The following is a 13,603-nucleotide window of genomic DNA, read 5'->3' as shown; positions in this document are numbered from 1 at the left end:
GAATTTGAAATAGTGTGCATTTAGCCTGTGAAGGAAATCCAAAATGTAGGTAGACAAAATTAGGGGGATTGGAAATTCTATGTAGTGGTTCATAGTCATCTCCCAGAGTTCTTTTGCTGGGTGTAGCTGGTTCAGTTCATTACTGCTCTATTGGAACTGATTTGGTTCATCTCATTGTTGGAGAAGGCTACGTCCATCAGAATTGATCATCATACAGTATTGTTGTTGAAGTATATGATCTCCTGGTCCTGCTCATTTCACTTAGCATCAGTTCATGTAAGTCTCCCCAGGCCTTTCTGAAATCATCCTGTTGGTCATTTCTTACAGAACAATAATATTCCATACTATTCATATACCACAATTTATTCAGCCAATCTCCAATTGATGGGCATCCACGTAGTTTCCAGTTTCTGGCCACCACAAAGAGGGCTGCCACAAACATTCTTGCACATACAGTTCCCTTTCCCTTCTTTAAGATCTCTTTGGGATACAAACCCAGTAGTAACACTGCTGGGTCAAAGGGTATGCACAGTTTGATAACTTTTTGAGCATAGTTCCAAATTGCTCTCCAGAATGGCTAGATGTATTCACAGTTCCACCAACAATGTATCAGTAAGATTCTGTTTTTTAATCCACTGGGTTATTCACTTCTGTTTCATGGGAGAGTTCTCATTTACATTCATAGTTATGATTACCAACTCTGTATTTCCCTTAATTCTGTTTCCTGTCTTGCCTATACTTTTATTCTCTCTTTCCACCCTCTCCTTAGTAGTGTTTTTTGAATCCATCCCATCCACTACCTTATCTCCTATCACCCCTTCCCTCCTTCTCTTACCTTTTTTCTTAGTGTTTCTGACCTCCCTTCTATCCTGCCTCTCCCTTTTCTTTTCTCTTACTCCTCCTACTTCTTTATAGGATTAAATAAATTTCTATCCCCCAACTTAAGAATTAAGTTATTATGTCTTAGAGCCAAAACTGATGAGATCAAGCTTAAGACACTACTTCTCCTCTCCACTTTCACTGGATTGTAATAGGTCCTTTGTGCTTCTTCATGTAATCCAATTTGTTCCATTATACTTTCCCTTGCCTATTCTTCCAGTACAGATCTTTTCCCCCAGCTTAATGACTTTTTCTTTCCTATAATCACATCAGAGTCTATTCGCTACCACACCCTCCATTCATGTGTTGCACCCTTCTATTACCTCAGTAACAGATACAATTGTCAAAGAGTTTTCTCATCTATGGAGGTAAACAGTTTAATCCTTAAGTTATATATATTGCCCCTGTTTACCTTTCTATGCTTCTCTTGAATCCTATATAGATAAAAATTTCTGTATAGTTCTGTTTTTTTTCAATAGAAATGTTTGAAAGTCTTTTACTTCATTGAAGATCCATCACCTCCCCTAAAAGATGATACTCAGTCTCACCAAGTAGTTAATTATTGGCTGTAATCCCAGGTTCTTTGTCTTCCAGAATATGATATTCCAGGCCATCTGATCCTTTATTGTAGAAACTGCCAGATCCTTGGAATCCTGATTGTTGCTCCTTTATATTTGAATTTTTTTCTGGCAACTTGCAAGATTTTTTCCTTGAAGTTGTAGTTCTGGGGTTTTGTAACATTGTTACAGAACTGGGGTTTTCCTTGTGGGATATCTTTACAAAGGTGTTTGATGGATTCTTTCAATGACTATTTCCCCCTCTGTTTCTAGAATATCATGATAGGTTTTCTTAATGATCTTTTGAAGAACACTATTTGGTTCTTTTTTTTTTTTTTTTGGTCATGGCCTTCAGGTAGCCAATAATTTTTAAATTATTTCTTCTGGATCTATTTTCCAGGTTGACTGTTTTCCCAATGAGGTATTTCACATTTTCTTCCATTTTTTCATTCTTTTTAGGTTGTTTCATTGATTTTATTTATTTTATAGAGTCATTAGCTTCCATTTGCCTCATTCTGATTTTTAATGTGTGATTATTTTTTTCAGTTACTTTTTTGCATCTCTTTTTCTATTTGGTTAATTATACTTTTGAAGGTATTTTTTTCTTCAGTGTATTTTTATTTATTTATTTTTTTCATTTGGCCCATTGTATTTTTTTAAGGAGTTGTTTTCTTCAGTTGATTTTTTTCCCCTTCTTTTTCCAAACCATTGATTCTTTCTTGCATCTCTCACATTTCTTTTCTCATTTTTTTTTCTTGGACCTCTCTAGTTTGCCTTTTAAAGTTTTATGAGCACTTCTAAGAAGCCTCTTTGGGATCCAAATCAATTCACTCTACTCTCTGAGATTTCCTCTGTGGGCATTTTGTCCTTGTCTGAGTTGGTATTTTGGTACCATAGTAGCTTTCTTTGTGTCAAAGTTCTTTTCTGTTTCTTGCTCATATTCTTTTGATATTTCCTCTTTTTTTTTACTTTTATGGTCCAGTTTTGCTCCTGAGATAAAAGGGGCACTGTCCCAAACTTACTGTGGAGCTCTGAGCCTTGGCTTTAACCACAGGGGCCCCTTGTGTTTGCAGGGGGTAGCTTTGCCTACTCTTTTAAGGAAACAGCCTGATCTGATTTCTGAGCTGGGAATGGAGGTTGGCCTATTGATCTTCTCCTCTACTGAGCCAGATCTGAGGCTCTTAGTTGCTGATCCGTGGTTATTAAGATCTTCTCACTAACTTTCCCAGAGTCTATCTGACCTGGGTTGAATATTCTTTTTACCCCATTGAGACTGACCTTTTTTGATATTTTTCCAGTCTATATTGAGCTGGGGACTGATTTCATCCCATCAGAATCTATTCAGAGGCTTGGTTTCATGTGATTTTAAAGGAAAACTGGGTGGGCTTGAGCAGGTTCCTGGCTTATTCTGCTATTTTGATTCTACCCCTGGAAATCCTATTCTAATATTGTAAAAGTAATCCTCAAATTTAGACTAGCAACCTCCAGCAATGAGAAATCCACTGGATTTGGGAGGAGTGAATTTAAAAATATTTAGTTTTACAAAGATCCGTGGTTATTAAGATCTTCTCACTAACTTTCCCAGAGTCTATCTGACCTGGGTTGAATATTCTTTTTACCCCATTGAGACTGACCTTTTTTGATATTTTTCCAGTCTATCTTGAGCTGGGGACTGATTTCATCCCATCAGAATCTATTCAGAGGCTTGGTTTCATGTGATTTTAAAGGAAAACTGGGTGGGCTTGAGCAGGTTCCTGGTTTATTCTGCTATTTTGATTCTACCCCTGGAAATCCTATTCTAATATTGTAAAAGTAATCCTCAAATTTAGACTAGCAACCTCCAGCAATGAGAAATCCACTGGATTTGGGAGGAGTGAATTTAAAAATATTTAGTTTTACAACTGCAGATGTGGGTGTCCTATTGAACAGAAATGCTTGTGTGTGGAATGAAAAGATAAAGTGAAGAACTTACAGGAATGTTTAAATTCTCTTTCTTTATTTTTTTATTATTTCTATATCTCTGTGACTTGTATAAATATGGTGTGTGCAAGCCAATATTTACTTAAAACTTTAAATATATTTACTTAATCAGAAATGATGATATTTATCCTTGTTCAATGTTACCAATATTTAGATTATTAAATGCCATCAGCTCAGTAATCTAAAGTTTGAAGGTCTGACTGATGATTCCTCTCAGAATCAAGGAAACAAAGCATCCCGTTCTAATCTGCCTTTGGCACCAATGTTTAACATTCAATCAGGGGAGAGGGTACATATTTCTCAATGCTCCCCAATTTCATGATATAATCCTTTGTAACAGAAACCTTCCATTCCAATCTCTCCAAATAGCAATAACCAATTAGATGCCTCCTCCTCCCCTTCTCAATGCTCTCTTACTTGTGATGTAATTTCTTGTATAAAAGCTGTGTATTTTTGCTACTTCTTTAGCCCTCCTACTGAGAGCTTTCTTTTTCTTATCTGGGGATGGGACAGCTCATCCTCTGCAGTTTTTCAATAAACAACTTTTCTGCCTTCTGAGTGAGCTCTGAGTAATCATTTTGGGTAAGGATCTTCTACATCCCTCACACTTGGAATAAATAGTTTTCTCTTTTTTAATATCCAAAAGATATGCAAGTCTTTCCTTTGACCCCTCATTGACTGAGTTCCAGATGTCACAACCTATCAATTGTGTGTAATCCTCCCATGTGAGTGTGAATCTCCACATGACATCATTACTCCTCCCTTAACATTCACCTTATTTGGAAATAGTTCAGTTCTTTCTCTGATTCCCTATTGACTAATTACCATCCAAATGGTAATTAGTTGAATTCCCCTAAATGAGTTTTAAGAATCTAATTAGAGGAGGAAAACTATTTACAGATGGGGGGAGACAGACCTAATGAAGTTATTAGAGGAGGAAACTGGAACAAGGTTGCACAGTATATCAATTTAGTATCAAAATTTAAATTAATAAATCCCAGTCTTCAACTTCTAAGATCCAAGATGGAAAAATAAGCAGGAATCCAAAAGAAGGTTTAAAAAAAAGGTGAGAGGCAGAGCTAAGACAGCAGAATAAAGGCAGGAACTTGCTCTGCTCTCTCCTAAACTGCTCCAAATATTTTAAATAACAAATTTTAAAATGTCAGAACACACATACACAAAAATCAAAGTAGAACAATTTTCCAGCTGATGACAACTTAGAAGATCAGCAGGAAATGTCTGTAGCACCAGAGTGGGACTTAGTGTACAGCACTAGTGGTTTCTTAAACTAATCAGCTCAGACACACTAAAAATGACTTGGAAGATCTGTAAAAAAGATCTGTGGCACAAGGTTGGGAACCTAGAACATAGTCTCGGTGTGGGCAGCATCAGCATAGTCTGGCTCCAGTCTGGCTCCAGCCAGCAGCAAAGCAGGACCAAACCCAGGGACCTCAGAATCATCATCAGCACTAGTGGTTTCTAGACCTTTCAGCTCAGATTCACCAAAAAGGACTTGGAAGATCAGCAGGAAAGGTTTGTTGGTAGGATGACAAGGTCTTGGAAAACCAGCATACCAGGACTAGGAATATCCAGTGGTGACCATTGCAACTTCAGAGGCCTCAGCTTATGGGAGGTCTCTTTACTACCTGAGGAAAGAGACTGTTGCTTTAGCATATTAGAAATTACAAAAGAGTGAAGACATACCTTACAACTCCAAGGCAGAAAAGAGTAATTGTGGTTAGTTACCTAGAAATATCTCTGAAAACAACTGCACAAAACCCTAGGACAGTGTATCCTTCAATCTAGAAATAGAGCTCTACTTTAACAATTAGTCAAAAGTTGAGTAATAGGCTAGGAAAATGAACAGACAACAAAGTTCTAATCATAGGAAGTTACTATGGTGACAAGATCAAAACATACACTTAGAAGATAACAAAATCAAAGGTTCTAAATCCAAAGCCTCCAAGAAAAATAACAATTGAGCTCAGGCTATGTAAGAACTCAAAAGGAATTTTAAAAATCAAGTCATAGAGAAAAAATTAGGAAAAGAATTCAGAGTGGTATAAAAGAAAATTGACAAAACTAAGAATGCCTTAAAAAGCAAAATTGTTTAATTGCAAAAGAGTGTACAAAAGCTCACTGAGGAAAATGATTCATTAAAAGTTAGAATTGAGCAAATGGAAACTAATGACTTTATGAGAAATAGAAATGCAATAAAGCAAAACAAAGAATGAAAAAGGTAGGGAAAAACAACTGACCTGGAAAATAGATCCAAGAGACATAACTTAAAAATTATCAGTCAACCTAAAAGTCACAAAGACATATTTCAAGAAATTATCAGGGAAAAGTATCCTAATATTCTAGAACCAGTTGGTAAATTAGAAATGAAAATCCACCAATCTCCTGAAAGAGATCCCAAAATGAAAACTCCCATGAATATTATAACAAATTCTTGAACTCCTAGGTCGAGAAGAAAATGTTGCAAGCATCCAGAAAGAAACAATTGAAGTATAGTGGAGCCACATTCAGGATAACACAAAAGTTAGCCACTTCTACATTAAGGGATTAAGAAACTTAGAATGCCTTATTCCAAGAATATAATCAACAATAATCTACTCAATAAAACTGAGTTTAATACTTCAAGGGAAAGTTGAATGAAATAGAGGATTTTCAAGCATTTGTAATGAAAAGACTAAGGCTGAATAGAAAAACTAATTTTCAAATACAAGATTTGAAAGAAGCATAAGAAGGTAACCAGGAAAGTGATATAACAAATTTAATAAGTTTTATCTATTTACATTCCTACATAGGTGGATACTAGTAACTTATAAGAATTTTTTCATTATCATGGCAATCTAAGTATACATAGAGGGCATAGGTGTGGCTTGGATATGAAGGGATGTTTTTTATAATGAAATTAATGGGGGGAGAGAAGAATGTACTGGAAGAATGGGGAAAGGAAAAGTGGAATGATGTAAATTACCTGCCATAATAGAGGCAAGAAAAAAAACTTTTACAGGAGAGGCAAAGAGGGAATGAAGGGAGGAATGAGTGAATCTTACTTTCATCATAATTAACTTACACACTCCAAATCACTACTGATCAGAGAAATGAAAATTAAGACAACTATGAGATGCCACTGCACACCTGTCAGATTGGCTAAGATGACAGGAACAAATAATGATGAATGTTGGAGAGGATGTGGGAAAACTGGGACACTAATACATTGTTGGTGGAGTTGTGAAAGAATCCAGCCATTCTGGAGAGCAATTTGGAACTATGCCCAAAAAGTTGTCAAACTGTGCATACCCTTTGATCCAGCATTGCTGCTATTGGGCTTATATCCCGAAGAAATACTAAAGAGCAGAAAGGGACCTGTATGTGCCAAAATGTTTGTGGCAGCTCTTTTTGTAGTAGCTAGAAACTGGAAGATGAATGGATGTCCATCAATTGGAGAATGGTTGGGTAAATTATGGTATATGAAGGTTATGGAATATTATTGCTCTGTAAGAAATGACCAGCAGGAGGAATACAGAGAGGCTTGGAGAGACTTACATCAACTGATGCTGAGTGAAATGAATAGAACCAGAAGATCGCTGTACACTTCAATGTTGGATGAAGATGTATTCTGATGGAAGTGGATATCTTCAACATAAAGAAGATCCAACTCACTTCCAGTTGATCAATGATGGACAGAAATAACTACACCCAGAGAAGGAACACTGGGAAGTGAATGTAAATTGTTAGCACTACTGTCTATCTACCCAGGTTACTTATACCTTCAGAATCTAATACTTAATGTGCAACAAGAAAATGGTATTTACAAACATATATTGCATCTAGGTTATATTGTAACATATGTAAAATGTATGGGATTGCCTGTCATCAAGGGGAGGCTTAGGAGGGAGGGGGGATAATTTGGAAAAATGAATACAAGGCATAAAATTATTTAAAAAATTACTCATGCATGTATACTGTGGAAAAAAATTCTAAATAAAATTTTAAAAAAATTTAACTATCAGCTCTGAAAAAAAAATTAACTTACACACTATACCTATGGGCATAGAAATATATATATTACCCTGCTGGTAAGTAGGAGAGGAAGGGAATATGGAAAAGGGGAAGGGTGATAAAAGAGAGGGCATATTGGGGGAGGGAGTGGTCAGTAGCAGAACACTTTTGAAGAGAGGGTGAAAGAAAGAATAGAATAAATGAGGGGAAATACAGTTAACTATAGTAATTGTATAAAGAATTTGAAACAAGTTTCTCAAACATATAGGAATTAAATATATAAAAAATTAGAGCTATGCTCCAATTGATAAGGATCAAAAGATGTCCCAAAGGACTATAAAAACATAGGTATCCTTTGACCTAACAATACCACTACCAAGCATGAATCCCAAAAGAGATTTTTTTAAAAGGGAAAAGGACCTCTATGGACAAAAATATAGCAATATTCTTCTTAGGATAAAAACAAAATCTGAAACTGGGGGTTCCCATCAATTAGGGAATGATGGAATAAATAGTGGTATGTGATTATGATGGTATTCTGTGAGAAATTATAAACAGGTTCCTCTCAGAAAAACTTGGAAAGTCCTCCATGAACCCAAGGAAGCAAAATTTATTGTGTACAAAGTAATAATGTTGTGGGATGACTGGATGTGAATGACTTTGCTGTTCTCAGTAATACAATGACCCACAGCTGCTCTGAAGAACTTAAAAGTGAAAAATTCTAATCATGCCAAGAGAAAGTTATTCAAGTAGATTGTGTCTGAATACAGATTGAAGTATATTCATGTTTTTTTTTTTTGTTTTTTTAAGAGAGGGAGATACATGTTGTCTTTCACAACATTTTTTTATGGAAATGCTTTGCGTAACTTCACATATGCTTTCTTGATGGGGTATGAAGTTTGGGAATAAGGAATTCCCAAGTTTTTTTAAATGTAAAAAGTATTTAAATATAACTGAGGAAAATAAAATTATTTAATAAAAAAATTACTAATAGGAAAAAGGTAAGGTAAAAAAAAACAGGAACTAATATTCACTGACTCCCTTCACAACACCCCTTCCCCCACCACCTAATCTATTAGTAGCAAGGCCATATTAGAAGATTCAAGGACATAGGATTACATCAAAACTGACTTCCTTTCCAGAGGAGGGAGGAAAAGAGGACTTGAAAGGAAGGTATATGGAAGATGGAGGGAAGGAGGAATGAATAAGTATAGGAGGGGGGAAATGAAAGAGAAAGGAAGGGAAGGAGGAAGTAAAGGAGGGAAGGAGAGATGAAGAGATTACAAAGAAACTATAAAGGGAAATTGTGTTATATAAAGTAATTTTTTTTTCTCATATAAGAAGTCATTTCAGAGAATCCTGGGTAGTAAGTATGAATACAAAGTGAAAAGTAGAACCAAGAGAACAATTTATACAATAAACTCTGAAAAACTGATCAAAACAAAACACATCACCTTGCACCAAAATACAATGAAGCACATTCCCCTCTGAGAAAAAAAAAGGTGGACATAATGTGTCGTAATCATGGCAAAGTAGAAATCCTCCGTAAGCTTTCTTAGATTCTGGGAATTATCTTCCTGACTCTCAAACACCTGTAAAGCTGTGTTGTTTAAAATATGTGCTCTGCATTAAGACTTTATGAATTTATGGTCTTCATTAGACTAATGACAATTGCACAAGTCCTCATGTCCCTGAACCCTGAAATATTTCCTTATCCATCATCATGATACTATTCTGACCCTTCAAGTTACAAAATGGGGGGGGGGGGGCAGAGCCAAGATGGCGGAGAAGATACACGCAAATTTGTAAGCTCTCTTCTTCCCTCAATACCAACTAGTTAAATCACCTTCAAAAATAACACTGGACTGATAAAAACCACTAGGATTAGAAGCACAACTTACCAGCTGAAGAGAATCTGGAATTTCAACAGAAAAGGTTGGTTCCAAGGGGAGGAAAAAAAGACAAGCACAGACAGGGTTGGACTAAGAGCTAGCATTCTGTGCCAAATGAGCTGGGGAGAACTCTGGGATCAGAGAAGCCACTCAGATAGAGGAATCTTGCATAGTATGATAGCTCTACTCTGCTTATAAAACAGCAGATCAGAAGAGAAATCAAAGCCACTTTAAAATATAAAGCCAGAACCTCTATGTGCCAAAATGTTTGTGGCAGCTCTTTTTGTAGTAGCTAGAAACTGGAAGATGAATGGTTGTCCATCAATTGGAGAATGGTTGGGTAAATTATGGTATATGAAGATTATGGAATATTATTGCTCTGTAAGAAATGACCAGCAGGAGGAATACAGAGAGGCTTGGAGAGACTTACATCAACTAATGCTGAGTGAAATGAATAGAACCAGAAGATCTCTGTACACTTCAATGTTGGATGAAGATATATTCTGATGGAAGTGGATATCTTCAACATAAAGAAGATCCAACTCACTTCCAGTTGATCAATGATGGACAGAAATAACTACACCCAGAGAAGGAACACTGGGAAGTGAATGTAAATTGTTAGCACTACTGTCTATCTACCCAGGTTACTTATACCTTCAGAATCTAATACTTAATGTGCAACAAGAAAATGATATTTACAAACATATATTGCATTTAGGTTATATTGTAACATATGTAAAATGTATGGGATTGCCTGTCATCAAGGGGAGGCTTAGGAGGGAGGGGGGGATAATTTGGAAAAATGAATACAAGGGATAATATTATAAAAAAAATATTACTCATGCATATATACTGTGGGAAAAAAATTCTAAATAAAATTTAAAAATATATATATATAAAGCCAGATCCTAGAACCACCCCAATCCGGAAGTGACTTAACACCAATCTCGGCATGGCTGTGCAGCTACCTTCTGCTGTCTGGGGCTTCTCCTTGGGGCAGTTAAGAACCTGAACAGTGGGGGACACAGCCCGGGGCAGCCTCTAATCCACATAGTGCGGGGCTCAGCCTGAGGCAGTCGAATTCTCCCAGTAGCAAAACTCCAGCAGCAGTAGAACTCCCACAGCAGGGGAACCTTTGCAGCAGGGACTGTGCTTTCTGGACAGACAACTCCAGTTTGAGCGCAGGGGCTTTTAGCGTCAACTGCTAATATCCACGGCCCCATGGGAGGCTTTGGCTGAGGTTTGTGTCACTTTTACTGTTCAGCCTCGTCTCAGGCAGTTGCTAGGCCATACAGTGGGATTCCTCACTGGGCACTCCTCACAACGCAGCCGTACTAACCACCTCTAAGTCATTTCCGGAGGGGAGGAGAACTCTCTTCCAGAGCTCTCTCTTAACCCAGTCACAGAATTGCTGCATTCTACCCCCAGTCTGGGAAGAAGCTGATAAGTTTCCTACCCAAGGGCAAACCCCCACAGAATTTTAACAATGAATAAGAAACTGAAGAGAACGATTGATACCTTCTATACAGAGAAAGAGCAGGTATCCAACCCCGAGGAGGCTAACAGCATACAATCTCCAGATAATACCCTAAAGGGGAATGATACCTGCCCCCTCCATCACATAACTCTCTCCTAGAAGAGTCTATTAAAAAGTTAAGAGAGTTTGAAGAAAAATGGGGAAAGGAAAGAGAAGCTATGATAGAGAATAACAACATCCTGAAATTTGAGTTGGAAAAAATAAAGAATTCACAAGAAGTGCAAGGAAACAAAATTTGTGAATTGGAAAAGATTAAAAAATCACAGGAAAGTAGGATTTCTGAATTGGAAAACATAAAAAATTCCCAAGAAAGTAGGATTTGTGAGTTGGAAAAAGAAAATAACTCACTAAAAAATAAAAAAAAAAATTAGTGAAATGGAAAAAATTCAACAGAGCAAAATAATTCATTTAAAAACTCAATTGGACATACAAAAAGAACTAAAAAATGTGAATGAAGAAAATAACTTATTAAAAATCAGGACTGAACAAATAGAAATGAATGATTCATTGAGAAACCAAGAATCAGTCAAACAAAAAAAATGAAAAGCTGGAGAATAACGTCAAATATTTACTGGGAAAATCTATAGCCCTGGAAAATAGATCTAGGAGAGATAAGCTAAGGAGCACTGGACTCTTATGATGAAAAAAGAGCCTAGATTCTATTTTACAAAAAATCATTAAAGAGAACTGTCCAGAAATAATAGAAACAGAAGGCAAAATAGGAATTGAAAGAATTCATCAAACACCTTTTGAAAAAGACCCTAAAAAAAGAACTCCACGGAACATAGTGGATAAGCTGCAGAACTACCAAACTAAGGAAAAAATATTGCAAGCAGCTAGGAAAAAACAATTCAAATATCAAGGTGCCACAATAAGGGTCACACAAGATCTGGCTGCCTCCACATAAAAGGATCAAAAGGCCTGGAACCTGATATTCCAAAAGGCAAAAGAACTAGGATTGCAACCAAGAATAAACTGCCCAGCTAAGTTCAGCATTTTCTTCCATGGAAGAAGATGGTCATTTAATGAAACAGAGGAATTCCATTAGTTTCTAAGAAAAAAACCAGACTTAAACAAAAAATTTGATCTACATCCACAAGACTCAAGAGAAGCAGGAAAAGGTAAAAAGAACTCTTGAGAACTTTATCTGTGTTGTGTATATACAGAAAATCCACATGTATAATTTGATTTTACTGATATAACATAAAAAAGGGAAGTAGTAAAGGGAAGGGGATAGTATCAGAAAAAGGGAAAGGAAAGATTAAAAAGAGGGAAACTACATCCCAGGAAGAGGCATAGAAAATCTACCACATCTGAGGGAATTTAGAGAGGGGGAGAAACATTGTATGAATCTTACTCTCATCAGAGTAGGCTCAAAGAGTAAATAATGAACATATTTGTTTTTCAGAGAATTCTCTCTCACCTCATTAAAAGGGGGAGAGGAAAAGGGAAAAGAGAAAGGGGAATAAGGGAAGGGTACAAGAAAGGGGAAGGGACTTAAAAGGAGGAGGGAGGTATACTAAAAAGGGAGGGCTCTGCATTATAAGTGGGGTCCATAAATTAAATACTGGGAAAGGGGCTCAGAGGGGACAAGGGGAAAAAAGCATAATCAGGGGATAATATAATGGCAAGAAATACAGAATTAGTAATTTTAACTGTAAATGTGAATGAGATGAGCTCTCCCATTAAAGGGAGGCGGATTGCAGACTGGATCAAAAATCAGAACCCTACAATATGTGTTGTTTACAGGAAACACATTTAAAGCAGGGAGATACCAAGGTTGGAGCAGAATCTATTATGCTTCAGATGAAGCCAAAAAAGCAGGGGTAGCCATCCTTATCTCAGATCAAGCAAAAGCAGAACTTGATCTAATTAAAAGAGATAAGAAAGGAAACTATATCCTGCTAAAAGGTAGCATAGACAATGAAGCCATATCAATACTAAACATATATGCACCAAGTGGTATAGCATCTAACTTTCTAAAAGAGAAGTTAAGAGAGTTGCAAGAAGAAATAGACAGCAAAACTATAATAATGAGAGATCTCAACCTTGCACTCTCAGAATTAGATAAATCAAACCACAAAACAAATAAGAAAGAAATTAAAGAGGTAAATAGAACATTAGAAAAACTAAGTATGATAGATCTTTGGAGAAAACTGAATGGTGATAGAAAGGAGTATACTTTCTTCTTAGCAGTTCATGGAACCTATACAAAAATTGACCGTATATTGGGATATAAAGATCTCAAAATTAAATGCAGGAAGGCAGAAATAGTAAATGCCTTCTTCTCAGATCACAATGCAATAAAAACTAAATTCAATAAGAAGTTAAGGGTAAATAGACCAAAAAGTAATTGGAAACTGAATAATCTCATCTTAAAGAATGACTGGGTGAAATAGCAAATTATAGAAACAATTAGTAATTTCACCCAAGATAATGACAACAATGAGACATCATACCAGAATTTGTGGGATGCAGCTAAAGTAGTAATAAGGGGACATTTTATATCTTTAGAGGCTTATTTGAACAAAATAGAGAAAGAGAAAATTAATGAATTGTCCCTGCAACTTAAAAAGCTAGAAAAAGACTAAATAAAACTCCCCAACCAAAAACTAAACTTGAAATACTAAAATTAAAAGGAGAAATCAATAATATTGAAAGTAAAAATTAATAAATAAAACCAAGAGTTGGTTTTATGAAAAAGCCAATAAAATAGATAAACCTTTGGCAAATCTGATCAGAAAAAG

Source organism: Sminthopsis crassicaudata, chromosome 2 (assembly GCF_048593235.1).
Source record: "Sminthopsis crassicaudata isolate SCR6 chromosome 2, ASM4859323v1, whole genome shotgun sequence".
NCBI classification, from domain to species: Eukaryota; Metazoa; Chordata; class Mammalia; order Dasyuromorphia; family Dasyuridae; genus Sminthopsis; species Sminthopsis crassicaudata.
Note: the sequence above shows the minus strand (reverse complement) of the source record.